Raw genomic sequence first — 13,659 nt, forward strand, 5'->3', positions numbered from 1 at the left:
GTTCCTTGCTCCTCTCCATTGCTAATCTAAATCTTATGATGCGATGATCACTCGTACCCAAGTGTTCTCCCACAGACACTTGGTTAACCTGGCCCACCTCATTCCCATGCACCAGATCCAACAATGCCTCCTTCCTAGTTGGGCCAAGAATATACTGGTCAAGGAAATTCTCCTGAACACATTTCAGAATTCCTCCCCCTCCTTTCCCTTTACCCTAGCATTATCCCAATCGATATTTGGGTAATTAAAGTCCCCCAATATCACCACTCTATAGCTCTTGCATATCTGTGATTTCCCTGCAGATTTGCTCCTCTACCTCCCTCGCACTATTTGGAGGCCTATAGAATACCCCCAATAGCGTGAGCATACTCTTTTTGCTCCTCATCTCTAACCAAATGGATTCTGTCCTTTTCCCCTCAAGAACATCCTCCCTTTCTAACACTACAATGTCTTCCTTAACCAGCACTGCCTCCCTTTTTTCCTTCCCTATCTTTTCTGAACACCTTGTACCCTTGAATATTAAGTGCCCAGTCCTCACCGTTTTTAAGCCACGTTTCCGTTATTGCCGCAACATCAAATTGCCACCTGGCTAATTGTGCTTGTAGCTCACCAACCTTATTCACCACACTTTTTGCATTTACGTACATGCATTCTAAACCCATTTTTGAATTTTTTGAAGTCTTTCTTAATCTGCTCCTATCTAATATGGTACTACCACTGCCTCTAGTACTATCTTCTCTAGTAATATCCAACACACATGCTCTTTTATGCATCTTATTCCTCTTTTCTATTCCTATATGCTGGTGCCCACCCCCTGCCAAGCTAGTTTAAACCCTCCCCAACAGCACTAACAAACCTTCCCGCAAGAATATTGGTCCCGGCTCTGTTGAGATGTAACCCGTCTGGCTTGTACAGGTCCCACTTTCCTGAGAAACGGTCCCAATGCCTCAGGAATCTAAAGCCCGCCCTCCCTCCTGCACCATCTCTCCAGCCACGCATTCATCTGTTCTATTCTCCTATTCCTGTACTCACTCGCATGTAGCACTGGGAGTAATCCGGAGATTACTACCTTTTGAGGTCCTGCTTTTTAATATCTCTCCTAGCTCCCTAAACTCTGCCTGCAGGACCTCATCCCTCTTTCTGCCTATGTCGTTGGTACTTATCTGGACAACGACCTCTGGCTGTTCACCCTCCCCCCTCAGAGTGTCCTGCAGCCGCTCAGTGACATCCTTGACCCTGGCACCAGGGAGGCAACATACCATCCTGGAGCTACGTCTGCGGCCACAGAAACGCCTGACTGCTCCCCTAACTATTGAATCCCCTACCTCTATCGCTCTACCCGTCTTTTTCCTCCATCCGCCCCTGCCCCCCAGTGCAGCTGAGCCACCCGTGGTGTCATGGACTTCACTCTGGCTGCACTCCCCAGAGGAACCATCGCCCCCACCAGTACTGAGTACAGAATACTGGTTGGAGAGTGAGATGCACTCCGGGGACTCCTGCACTGGTCATCCTCTTTCTGGCGGTCACCCAGTCCCTCTCTGCCTGCACACTCTTAAGCTGCAGGGTGACCACCTCTAGAAACATGCTGTCCACATAACTCTCATTCTCGTGAATGCCCCGCAGTGACTCCAGCCGCCGCTCAAGCTCTGAAACCCGGAGCTCGAGCTGTAGGTGGTGACACTTCACACAATACAATACAATACAATACAAATCGCTTTATTGGCATGATAAGGTACATCTTATGTTGCCAAAGCATCAAAATACATTTATGGTTGAACACATAAACGCGGTTCCATTCATACAGTGTATAAACAGGTATATCCCTGAGTTTATAAATATATTTTCGCCTTGTTTATATATACTCTTGTCTTAGTTTACTGGTTGTCCCTCTGTTCATGGCAAGCTGTAACATAGTGTGCCGCCAGTGTTACACAGCTTCTCTCCTCCCCCAGTAGGAATGGGAGTTTTTGGTTGTCAGTCAGATTTCTGAATTCAGGGCATATTTGTGAGAATTTTTGATAGAAATTCTCTCTGATGCCCTGATATTTTCCACAGGCTGTGAGGAAGTGCATCTCTGTCTCAACTACTCCCTGACTGCAGTGAGAGCATATCCTGTCTTCTCTTGGCAGCCTGGTCTGCCTGTGTCTGCCTTTTTCGATCGCTAGGCTATGTTCGCTAAGTCTGTACCTTGTCAAGGTTCTTCTCAGTTTGTTATCCTTTACCATGGTCAGGTAATCAGCTATGTTGTATTGTCTGTTTAGGGCCAAGTAGCAATTGAGTTTGCTTTGGGTTTTTGTTGTTTCTGCCCAATATGACAGATATTTTTCCTTTTGCTTAGCGACGATTGTGTTGGGTCGAATTCTTTGTGTTACCCTGTCACTGTCCTGGGGCTGGTTATTGTTAGTATTGTTATTAGTTACTTTATTGAGTCCCAGGACTAGTTGACTGAGGGTATTCTTCTTTATGGTCAGCTCTTGGCATTTCAGGGCGTCGTAGTGATAGCATTGGGGGTTGCTCATTTGTAGGTGATTCCAAAATTTGGTGGCTCTTTTTTGGATATTGATTATTAATGGATATTGGCCTAGTTCCGCCCTGCATGCGTTGTTTACTGTTTTCCTTTGAGTCCGGAGGATACTTTTACAGAATTCCGCATGTAGGATCTCAATTGGGTGTTTGTCCCATTTTGCAAAATCTTGTTGTGTTAGTGGTCCCCAGACCTCACTGCCATAGAGTGCAATTGGTTCAATTACTGATTTGAAAATTTTGAGCCAAATGCTAATTGGGATTTCTATTTGGATTGATTTTTTGATGGCATAGAAAGCCCTTCTTGCTTTCTCTTTCAGTTCATTCACAGCCAGTTTGAAGTTTCCCGTAGAACTGATTTTTAAGCCCAAGTATGTGTAGTGAGTGGTTTGTTCAATTTTGGTTGTTCCTACTGTGAAATTTATTGTGGGTCCATGTTGTTTGGATCTTTGCTGGAACACAAGGACTTTGGTTTTTTGGGGATTTATTGTCAGGGCCCAAGTCTGGCCGTACGACTCCAGCAGGTCCAGGTTCTGCTGTAGACCCTCCTTAGTTGGTGACAGCAGAACCAGGTCGTCGGCATAGAGGAGGAATTTAACCTTGGATTCATATAGGGTGAGGCCGGGTGCTGTAGATTGTTCAAGTAGTTTTGCCAATCCATTAATGTAAATATTAAAGAGTGTCGGTGAGATTGGCGAGCCCTGCGTCACCCCCCGCCCCTGTGGGAAGTATTTTGTTTGTTTGTCTCCAATTTTAACTGCACATTTATTGTTTGTATACATTGATTTAATTACATCATATGTTTTACCTCCTACCCCGCTTTCGATAAGTTTCAGGAATAAACCGTCATGCCAGATGGAGTCGAAAGCCTTCTGGAAATCTACAAAGCATGCGTAGATTTTGCTTTTGTTATGGTGAACGTGTTTGTCAATTAGGGTCTGTAGGGTGAAGATATGATCGGATGTTCTATAGTTTGGCAGGAATCCAATTTGGCTTTCACTCAAGACATTGTGCTCTTCAAGGAAGTTTATAAGTCTTTTGTTTATGATGCTACAGAATACCTTCCCCAGGTTACTGTTTACACAGATGCCTCGATAGTTGTTTGGGTCGATTTTGTCCCCACTTTTGTATATGGGTGTTATGAGTCCTTTGTTCCAGATGTCAGGGAAATAACCGACACTCAGAACCAAGTTGAAGAGTTTTAGCATAGCCAGTTTCAGTTTGTCGTCTGCGTGTTTAATCATCTCGTTTAGTATGCCGTCTGTCCCGCAAGCTTTTCCTGGTCGCAGGTCCTTGAGTTTTTCAAGAAGTTCTTTTTCTGTTATTATGGCGTCTAGCGGGTTTTGGTTATCTTTTATGGCCATTTCAAGCTTTTCAAGTTTTTTGCGTATTTGGTGTTGCTCTGGTCCTAGTGTGTTTTTCTGGTATAATTTTTCAAAGTGGTTTACCCATGTGTCCCCATTTTGAATGGACAAATCGTCGTGTTGTTTTTTGTGTAGTGTTTTCAAGTTGTCCCAGAAACAATTCGACTCAATGGATTCCTCCATGGAGCTGAGTGTATTCTTAATAAATTGCTCTTTTTTGGTCCTGAGTGTGTTTCTGTATTGTGTTAGCGTCTGACAATAAGTAAGGCGTAATTCCTCGTTTTCTGGATGTCTGTGTTTTTGGTTTGATAGTTTTCTAAGTTTTTTCCTCATGTTATGGCAATCATGGTCAAACCATTTTTCATAGTTTTTTGTTTTGGGTTTGTTCTTGCGAGCTTTCAAGTTTGCATTTGTTGCCAAATTATCAAAAATATTGTTTAGTTTACTAACTGCCCGGTTTACGCCTTCTTTATTGTGAGTGTATATGTTATCCAGAAAGGTGTCCAAGAGAGCTTGAGTTGATGCATTGCTAATTGTTTTCTGGTATTTTTCCGTGTCGTTTTTGGCCCATCTGTACGATTTTTTGGTGTTGTACAGTTTACTGGGTTGTGTTTCTATGTTGTTTGTTTCTGTCTTTTTGAGAAACATAGTAATTTGACTGTGATCTGACAGTGTTGTTTGTGGTTTGACTGTGAATGCTCTGAAAGAGGATGGGTCCAAGTCTGTAATCATATAGTCTACTGTGCTGCAGCCAAGAGGTGAGCAGTAGGTCGATCTTCCTAGGAGGTCTCCTATGAACCTACCATTGACAATGTACAGACCCAGGTTTCGACAGAGCTGTAGTAGCTGTTTACCGTTGGTATTTGACTGCTTGTCGCAGTTATGCCTGTATGGAAGGGAAGGGATGTCAAAGTGGTTATTCCCGAATACGTAATTGTTTCCCTGATTATTGGTGAAGTCTGGTTCTTCGCCCGTTCTTGAATTGAGGTCCCCACAGATCAACACGTTCCCCTGGGCCTGGTATTGGATAATTTCCCCCTCCATGTTGGAGAAGGTGTCCTCTTTGTAGTACGGGGAATCGATTGGAGGGATATAAAGTGCGCAAATGTAAACATCTTGGGTGTTTGAGATAATCTCCCTCTCAAGTTTGAGCCACATATGGTTTTCGCCCTTTTTTATAAATTTGATGTAATTCTTAAGTTCTGTTTTAAACCAGATCAGTATGCCTCCGGAGTTTCTGCCTTGGGTTACACTTGGTAATTTATTGGAGGGGACCACTAGCTCAGTGTACCCTTGGGGACAGCCGGTGTGTCCTTTTCCTTTATACCAAGTTTCCTGTAAAATGATAATATCTAGATCTTTAGTTTCCTCTATGAACTCTGGGGTCCTACTCTTCACTTCTCGCAGTGAAGAGCGTAGACCTTGGATATTCCAGGTCGAAATATATAAGGATTTCATGTTAAGTTTTATCTTTTTCTATGATAGGTTAAAGAGTGGTACGTGTTTGTCGTGTCTAAGTGTGGGGGAAAAAAAGATCACCCCAGTTGTCTACAAAAGTTAATACAATTTGGTTACAGTTCTTTCTATTAATTAGTCCTTGATCCATAAGGCGGAAGTAGATGCTGCTGCACATCTGCTTATTGTCTCTTAATGGATTGTTTCTGTCTGAGGTATTGTGTACGTCCTGTGCATCTCTCCCTCTGTCTGGCTGGTAGCGGTCCTATTCCCCTGTGGGACAGGAGTGGTGCAGGTCTGATAATGTTGTTTTGCATGGGGATCCTCTCCGGTCTCGGTTGGTGTGGTGGTGGTCTTTGTAGTGTTCCTGATATGTACCCCGCTGATCTCTGGTGGTCGGGGGGGGGTCCTCTTGGAGTCTGGGTATGGACCCGGTTAAAAGCGACGTCCTTCAGGGCTTTAGCAAAGATCGATATTTTTTGCCTTTGGATGTGGACGTGGTCGTAAAGACATTCTTCATCGAGGGTGGGGTGTTGGGCCAGGTGTACGTTGTGGTTTGATTCGCATTCTGTTGCTATGCTGGCATTTATCTCATGAATTGTGTTGTTGTTGAAGTCTGTTCTCGGCAATATTGTGGAAACAGTGATTCTAGTGTTTGGAAATGTACTGCTTGCCTTCCTAATCATTGCTCTGAGCGATGTTGCTACCTCTTTCTGTTTGGCCTTTAGCTCATTTGTGCCCGTGTGTATTATTATGTGTTGGGGGGAGCCTAATCTGGCTTTGGTCAGCCATCCCATGGCTCTGTCTGTTGTTGGGCACCAAATCTTTTCTACTTTACTTCTAGGGAAGAGCTTTTTCTCCCATAGAAATTTCCCATTTGAGTCTATGAGTATTACGACGTCAGCCTTGTTTGTGTTTACTGTCTGGTGGCTTTCGCCTGGACTCATAGTGTGTGTGCTGGGCTGGGGTGTCTGGTGTGTGCGTACCTCTTGTGAGCGGCTCGCTTGTGGTTCCATGGTGGTGGGGGAAGATTGCGTGTCAGCATGCTGGTCGGTCTGTGTGGCACCCCTTGTATTGTGTGTCTGTTGCTTTTGTTCCGTGTGGGAGTGCAGCCGTTCCGTCCGGCTCTGTCTTGTCTTATCTCTAGTCTCTGGTTGCTGGTCTAATGGTGTTTTCTCTCCTCTATGGCTCTCTTCTTTTTCCTGCAGCTCTTTCACCTGATTCTTAAGTAGATTCACCTGGTTATCAAGTCTATTCAGCTCTCTCTTGTGTCTCTCCCTCTCCTGCTTTTGTTTGTCATTCAATTTGAGGACCTCCTCTCTAAGTTTAACCATCTCTATCTCTAATTGATAAAATTTATCTTTTGGTTGTATCTGGCTGTGTGATCCCGGGGTATGTGTCTGGTCGGCCCTGGAAGGCTCACTCACTTCCTGGCTAAGCTGGTCGGCCCTGGAAGGCTCACTCACTTCCTGGCTATGCTGCTCTTCTCTTGGTGGGCTGGGAATGGTAGGGGAACTATGTGTGGCTTCCTCCGTGGTAGTTATGCTGGAGTTTGTCAGTTGTATCGTGTGGCTGTGGTTCCCCGGGGTTAGTGTCTGGTTTGAACTGTGTGGCTCGTTCATCCCTTGACCATGCAGATTTTCTCCTGGTAAGTTGTCAATGTTGGGGGGAGTGCGGGCCACTCTGGGGCTGTTCATTCCCCTCGTAGTTGATCTTTTCAGTGTCCTGAAGGCCGTTGCAAATTTGTCGAGGTTGCCTTGCACTAATATTGTTCCGGTATTGTACGCGTTGACAGTCGTGATTGAACTGTCTCCTGGTGTGTTAATTTTCATTATGGACCCATTTGCGGTATTTTTTAGCTTAACACTGGTATAGTGTGATTTTATTGCTCTGATCCAAGCCGCTGGCTGATCTGAGTAGAATATGAGGTTACTTTTTGTCCCATTGTTGTAACAGTCAGTAAAGAGAGTTTCTGGTTTTTCTCTCATCTGAGCATGCTTGATCGTTTTTATAGCTTTTTTTGTGGTGTTGGGGGGAATCTGGAAGCGGGGCTGTTGTGGATCTTCTGATTCGCTCATTTTTGGTAAAGTATTGTTGATCTTAGAATAAGCTTTTCTGGGGCCCCGGGTTTGGTGTTACCCTCTCCCTGTTCGCGAACTTTCCCGGTCCCCCTCTCCGACCCCGTGGTCCCTGGGCCTCGGCTCCTGGGTTCACCCTTCTCAGGTCTGAGTCTGTGAGCCACTGTTTCCCGGTGCCTTCGGGCTGTTCCCCTCCCCCTCAGAGGTCTCTGGGCCTCTGTTTCGGCCTGGCTCCTCGGGCCTTTCCCTGGGCCTCCCTCCCTGGGCCCTGTACTCACGGTCTTGGTTGCGAGCCTTCTGGTTGCTCTCCTTCTCCTCAGAGGTCTCTGTGCCTGCTGGCCTGGCTCCTCGGGCCTTTCCCGTGCTGGATTGTTGGGCTGTGGCCCGAGTCCCCTCGGCTGTGCTGATTGCTGGATTTCCGGGCTGCGTTCCGAATCTCCTCGGCTGTGCCGATTTCTGCGATGCGGCCCGAGTCCTCTCCGCTGTGCCGATTGCCGGGCTGCGTTCCGGATCTCCTCGGCTGTGCCGATTTCTGGGATGCGGCCCGAGTCCCCTCGGCTGTGCCGGTTGCTGGACCGCTGGGCTGCGGCCCGAGTCACCTCGCCTCCTCGAACTCGGTCCCGATGCCGCCGACTCAACCACCGCTGCTGAAGCCCCGTGTGGCTGCTGTTCACTGGTTTGTGTAGTTCTTCTCTTGTTTCTTTTTTTTTTTGCTTTGGCTTTTTTTTTCCTCTATTTTCCTCTGGGTTTTTTTTTTCTTTGGTAGTCTTTCTGGCGGTCTTTTCCTTCTCTACTTTGTCTAGACTAATCTAAACTTAAACTAACCTAAACTAAACTAACTTAACTAGAACTAAATTTAATTTTAAAACCTTTTTTAAAAATTGAAATGAAATGAAACTTTTTTTTCCCCACGTTAGACACTAAAAATACTAAAATCTCAGCAGCCCATCTTCAGCATGTGTATTCACTCCGTCTGCAACACGTGGTTGTCCAGGACTTCCCATATGGCACAGGATGTGCAACCCACGGGACTGAGCTGCCCTGCCATTCCTCTATTTAATAGACTAAGAACTAACCCAGCAAAAATAAACTTATGAACTTAAAAAAAAAAAAATACACTCACTAGCTACTCACCAATCAGCTCCTTCCCTTGTGCTGACGTCACTTTTTCAAAAACTGCCTCTTGAGTTGCTGCCGCTCCTTTTAACTGCTCCGCTCTCGCTGTGCTCCTTTCCGATCTCGGGCTCCTGGCGCTCGGGACTGCTTTTAACTGCTCCGCTCTCGCTGTGCTCGCTCCAGGCCCGCTCCTTCCGGTCTCGGGCTCCTGCCCCTCGGGCCTGCTCCTTTAACTGCTCCGCTCTCGCTGTGCTCGCTCCAGACCCGCTCCTTCCCGTCTCAGGCTCCTGCCGCTCGCGACTGCTCCTTCTAGCTGCTCCGCTCTCGCTGTGCTCTCTCCCGGTCCGCTCCTTCCAGTCTCAGGCTCCTGCCGCTCGCGACTGCTCCTTCTAGCTGCTCCGCTCTCGCTGTGCTCTCTCCCGGTCCGCTCCTCCCGGTCTCGGGCTCCTGCCCCTGGGGCCTGCTCCTTTAACTGCTCCGCTCTCGCTGTGCTCTCTCCAGGTCTGCTCCTTCCCGTCTCAGGCTCCTGCCCCTCGCGGCTGCTCCGCTCTCGCTGTGCTCTCTCCCGGTCCGCTCCTTCCAGTCTCAGGCTCCTGCCCCTCGGGGCTGCTCCGCTCTCGCTGTGCTCTCTCCCGGTCCGCTCCTTCCCGTCTCAGGCTCCTGCCCCTCGCGGCTGCTCCGCTCTCGCTGCTCCGCTCTCTCCAGGTCTGCTCCTTCCAGTCTCAGGCTCCTGCCCGTCGCGGCTGCTCCGCTCTCGCTGTGCTCTCTCCCGGTCCGCTCCTTCCAGTCTCAGGCTCCTGCCCCTCGGGGCTGCTCCGCTCTCGCTGTGCTCCCTCCAGGTCCGCTCCTTCCAGTCTCAGGCTCCTGCCGCTCGCGGCTGCTCCGCTCGCGGCTGCTCCGCTCGCGGCTGCTCCGCTCTCGCTGCTCCGCTCTCGCTGTGCTCTCTCCCGGTCCGCTCCTTCCAGTCTCGGGCTCCTGCCCCTCGCGGCTGCTCCGCTCTCGCTGCTCCGCTCTCTCCAGGTCTGCTCCTTCCAGTCTCAGGCTCCTGCCGCTCGCGGCTGCTCCGCTCTCGCTGCTCCGCTCTCGCTGTGCTCTCTCCCGGTCCGCTCCTTCCAGTCTCAGGCTCCTGCCCCTCGCGGCGGCTCCGCTCTCGCTGTGCTCCCTCCAGGTCCGCTCCTTCCAGTCTCAGGCTCCTGCCGCTCGCGGCTGCTCCGCTCGCGGCTGCTCCGCTCTCGCTGCTCCGCTCTCGCTGTGCTCTCTCCCGGTCCGCTCCTTCCAGTCTCGGGCTCCTGCCCCTCGGGGCTGCTCCGCTCTCGCTGTGCTCTCTCCCGGTCCGCTCCTTCCAGTCTCAGGCTCCTGCCCCTCGCGGCTGCTCCGCTCTCGCTGCTCCGCTCTCACTGTGCTCTCTCCCGGTCCGCTCCTTCCAGTCTCAGGCTCCTGCCCCTCGCGGCTGCTCCGCTCTCGCTGTGCTCTCTCCCGGTCCGCTCCTTCCAGTCTCGGGCTCCTGCCCCTCGCGGCTGCTCCGCTCTCGCTGCTCCGCTCTCACTGTGCTCTCTCCCGGTCCGCTCCTTCCAGTCTCAGGCTCCTGCCCCTCGCGGCTGCTCCGCTCTCGCTGCTCCGCTCTCGCTGTGCTCTCTCCCGGTCCGCTCCTTCCAGTCTCGGGCTCCTGCCCCTCGGGGCTGCTCCGCTCTCGCTGTGCTCTCTCCCGGTCCGCTCCTTCCAGTCTCAGGCTCCTGCCCCTCGCGGCTGCTCCGCTCTCGCTGCTCCGCTCTCACTGTGCTCTCTCCCGGTCCGCTCCTTTCAGTCTCAGGCTCCTGCCGCTCGCGGCTGCTCCGCTCTCGCTGTGCTCTCTCCCGGTCCGCTCCTTCCAGTCTCGGGCTCCTGCCCCTCGGGGCTGCTCCGCTCTCGCTGTGCTCTCTCCCGGTCCGCTCCTTCCAGTCTCAGGCTCCTGCCCCTCGCGGCTGCTCCGCTCTCGCTGCTCCGCTCTCGCTGTGCTCTCTCCCGGTCCGCTCCTTCCAGTCTCAGGCTCCTGCCCCTCGCGGCTGCTCCGCTCTCGCTGTGCTCTCTCCCGGTCCGCTCCTTCCAGTCTCAGGCTCCTGCCCCTCGGGGCTGCTCCGCTCTCGCTGTGCTCTCTCCCGGTCCGCTCCTTCCAGTCTCAGGCTCCTGCCCCTCGCGGCTGCTCCGCTCTCGCTGCTCCGCTCTCTCCAGGTCCGCTCCTTCCCGTCTCAGGCTCCTGCCCCTCGGGCCTGCTCCTTCTAGCTGCTCCGCTCTCGCTGTGCTCTCTCCCGGTCCGCTCCTTCCGGTCTCTGGCTCCTGCCCCTCGGGCCTGCTCCTTCTAGCTGCTCCGCTCTCGCTGTGCTCTCTCCCGGTCCGCTCCTTCCAGTCTCAGGCTCCTGCCCCTCGGGGCTGCTCCGCTCTCGCTGTGCTCTCTCCCGGTCCGCTCCTTCCAGTCTCAGGCTCCTGCCCCTCGGGGCTGCTCCGCTCTCGCTGTGCTCTCTCCCGGTCCGCTCCTTCCAGTCTCAGGCTCCTGCCCCTCGCGGCTGCTCCGCTCTCGCTGCTCCGCTCTCTCCAGGTCCGCTCCTTCCCGTCTCAGGCTCCTGCCCCTCGGGCCTGCTCCTTCTAGCTGCTCCGCTCTCGCTGTGCTCTCTCCCGGTCCGCTCCTTCCGGTCTCTGGCTCCTGCCCCTCGGGCCTGCTCCTTCTAGCTGCTCCGCTCTCGCTGTGCTCCCTCCAGGTCCGCTCCTTCCGCTCTTGGGCTCCTGCCCCTCGGGACTGCTTCTAGCTGCTCCGCTCTCGCTGTGCTCTCTCCAGGTCCGCTCCTCCCGGTCTCGGGCTCCTGCCGCTCGCGACTGCTCCTTTTAGCTGCTCCGCTCTCGCTGTGCTCTCTCCAGGTCCGCTCCTTCCGGTCTCGGGCTCCTGCCCCTCGGGACTGCTCCTTTTAGCTGCTCCGCTCTCGCTGTGCTCTCTCCAGGTGCGCTCCTTCCGGTCTCCTTGTGCGATAAAAATCTATTCAAAGAAACAGAAAATACAGAGCAGGTCTCAGTGAGGAGAACTCTTATAAAATTGCAATAAAGCACCAGAGGAATGACTCTCATTGCTGCCGAGTCTGAAAATCTGGTGACAATGTTAAGAAAACAAGAAACGGGAGCAGGAGCCTGCCATTCGGCCCCTCGAGCCTGCTCCGCCATTCAATGAGATCATGGCTGATCTTCTACCTCATCTCCACTTTCCTGCACTATCCCCATATCCCTTGATTCCCTTAATATTCAAAAATTTATCGTTCTCTGGGGTAGAGAATTCCAAAGATTCACCGTCCTCTGAGTGAACAAATTTCTCTTCATCTCAGTCCTAAATGGCTGACCCCTGGTTCTGGACTCCCCAGCCAGGGGAGATCCTCTGAACAAGTACAATTGGAGGGGATTTGTTTGGGCGGACAGTTTGATGGACCACTTCAGAAGGACACTTGGGCGTATTGTAGTTCTACACACAGCTCGTGCCCACATTCCACGGTGATTTAAACCACGTAGTTGGTTTGCTCTCCGACTCTGTGTGTCTCTGGGTAGAAATGTGGAGGAAATTCCAGGCCGATAAAGTGTGTGCCTCCTTTCCCTGGCTCAGCAGTCTGAGTTTTAGCAGCCAACCAGTACCGTGGCTTTCTCTCTGGAATGCCCGGTTGTACAGCAGCTTTGCCCAGTCAGTGCTGCTTGCCTTCAGCTGACTGAAATCCCTGCTTAGTGCAGTTCACTGCTGATTGAGGATTTGTGTGTTTGAGGATTTATTTTGGTTGCTGTGGGAGACTGAATAAGTCAAATCCTGTGTAAGCTACAAAAGCAAAATGAGCCCCCATTGATGCATTCCAAGTACGCACGGTGATTGTCAGCCTGTGGTTATTGGGAACTGGCCTCAGACGGCCTCTAGTCTTTTCAATAGAACCTTTTACAGGAATTGGAGTGGAGGTGTGGTATCTGCTCCGTTTGGGCTGGATTCACCCACTGGGTGAATAGGTGGAAAGTGTGCTTCACCCACTGGGTGAATAGGTGGAAAGTGTGCTTCACCCACTGGGTGAATAGGTGGAAAGTGTGCTTCACCCACTGGGTGAATAGGTGGAAAGTGTGCTTCACCCACTGGGTGAATAGGTGGAAAGTGTGCTTCACCCACTGGGTGAATAGGTGGAAAGTGTGCTTCACCCACTGGGTGAATAGGTGGAAAGTGTGCTTCACCCACTGGGTGAATAGGTGGAAAGTGTGCTTCACCCACTGGGTGACTCAACTCATTGCATACGTTGAATAACACATTCTTGCCCTGGTGTAGCACGGTCTCATATGCACACCTCTCCAAGCACTGCTTATGAAGTTCAGTGATTTATATAAACAAACGTGCCTGGCATAAGAATGATTAGCGAATCCTTCTGTGTGTTATGGATTAGTGAGGAATATTGGATAGAAGTTAGGGAAACGTTTGTAATTCTCTTTGAATCGTGCCATGCAATTTTCATTGTCAGTCCCTATTGCCAAGATAATCTTCTCAATGTAGGTCTTGTGTGAAATTATTTTGGGAAGCCGTGATGCAGCTCCTGATGGTGTGGCTCATATATCATAGCCTGCAATTAGACCCAGAAATGGTATCTTTATTCCAGTGCCATAAGGTTTGCTGGTGTGGGAAGTGGAAAAATGTGCTCTTTTGTAGGGTTGCTTTTCTGGGGTTGGGGATAAGATATATTGGAGTAGAGTAAAGAGACTTCACTGCATTTGGCACATGCCTGAAAATTGGAAACTATTCCATTCTCCACCCCCACCCCACCAGCCTGTAACATTACATCAATTTTAGCAAAGGTTTCTTCGGCAGCACCTCCCAAACCCGCAACCTCTACTGCCTAGAAGGACAAGGGCAGCAGGCGCATGGGAATACCAGCACCATCCTGACTTGGAAGTATATCGTTATTCCTTCATCGCTGGGTCAAAATCTTGGAACTTCCTCCCTAACAGCACTGTGGGAGCACCTTCACCACATGGACTGCAGCGGTTCAAGAAGGCGGCTCCCCACCGCCTTCTCAAGGGCAACTAGGGATGGGCAATAAATGCTGGCCTTGCCAGCGACGCCCACCTCTCAGAACGAACAAAAAATA

At 50.9% G+C, this 13,659-nt stretch overlaps 1 protein-coding gene across 5 annotated transcripts in view; it reads left to right on the forward strand.

Moving 5' to 3' along the window:
- zfyve1 (zinc finger, FYVE domain containing 1) overlaps positions 1-13,659 on the forward strand; it is a 103,441-nt gene that overhangs the window by 32,466 nt on the left and 57,316 nt on the right. The gene's annotated exons all lie outside the window — the stretch shown is intronic.

This window comes from Somniosus microcephalus, chromosome 12 (genome assembly GCF_052327205.1).
Source record: "Somniosus microcephalus isolate GS21.2 chromosome 12, FLI_Smic_1.0, whole genome shotgun sequence".
Taxonomy (NCBI): domain Eukaryota; kingdom Metazoa; phylum Chordata; class Chondrichthyes; order Squaliformes; family Somniosidae; genus Somniosus; species Somniosus microcephalus.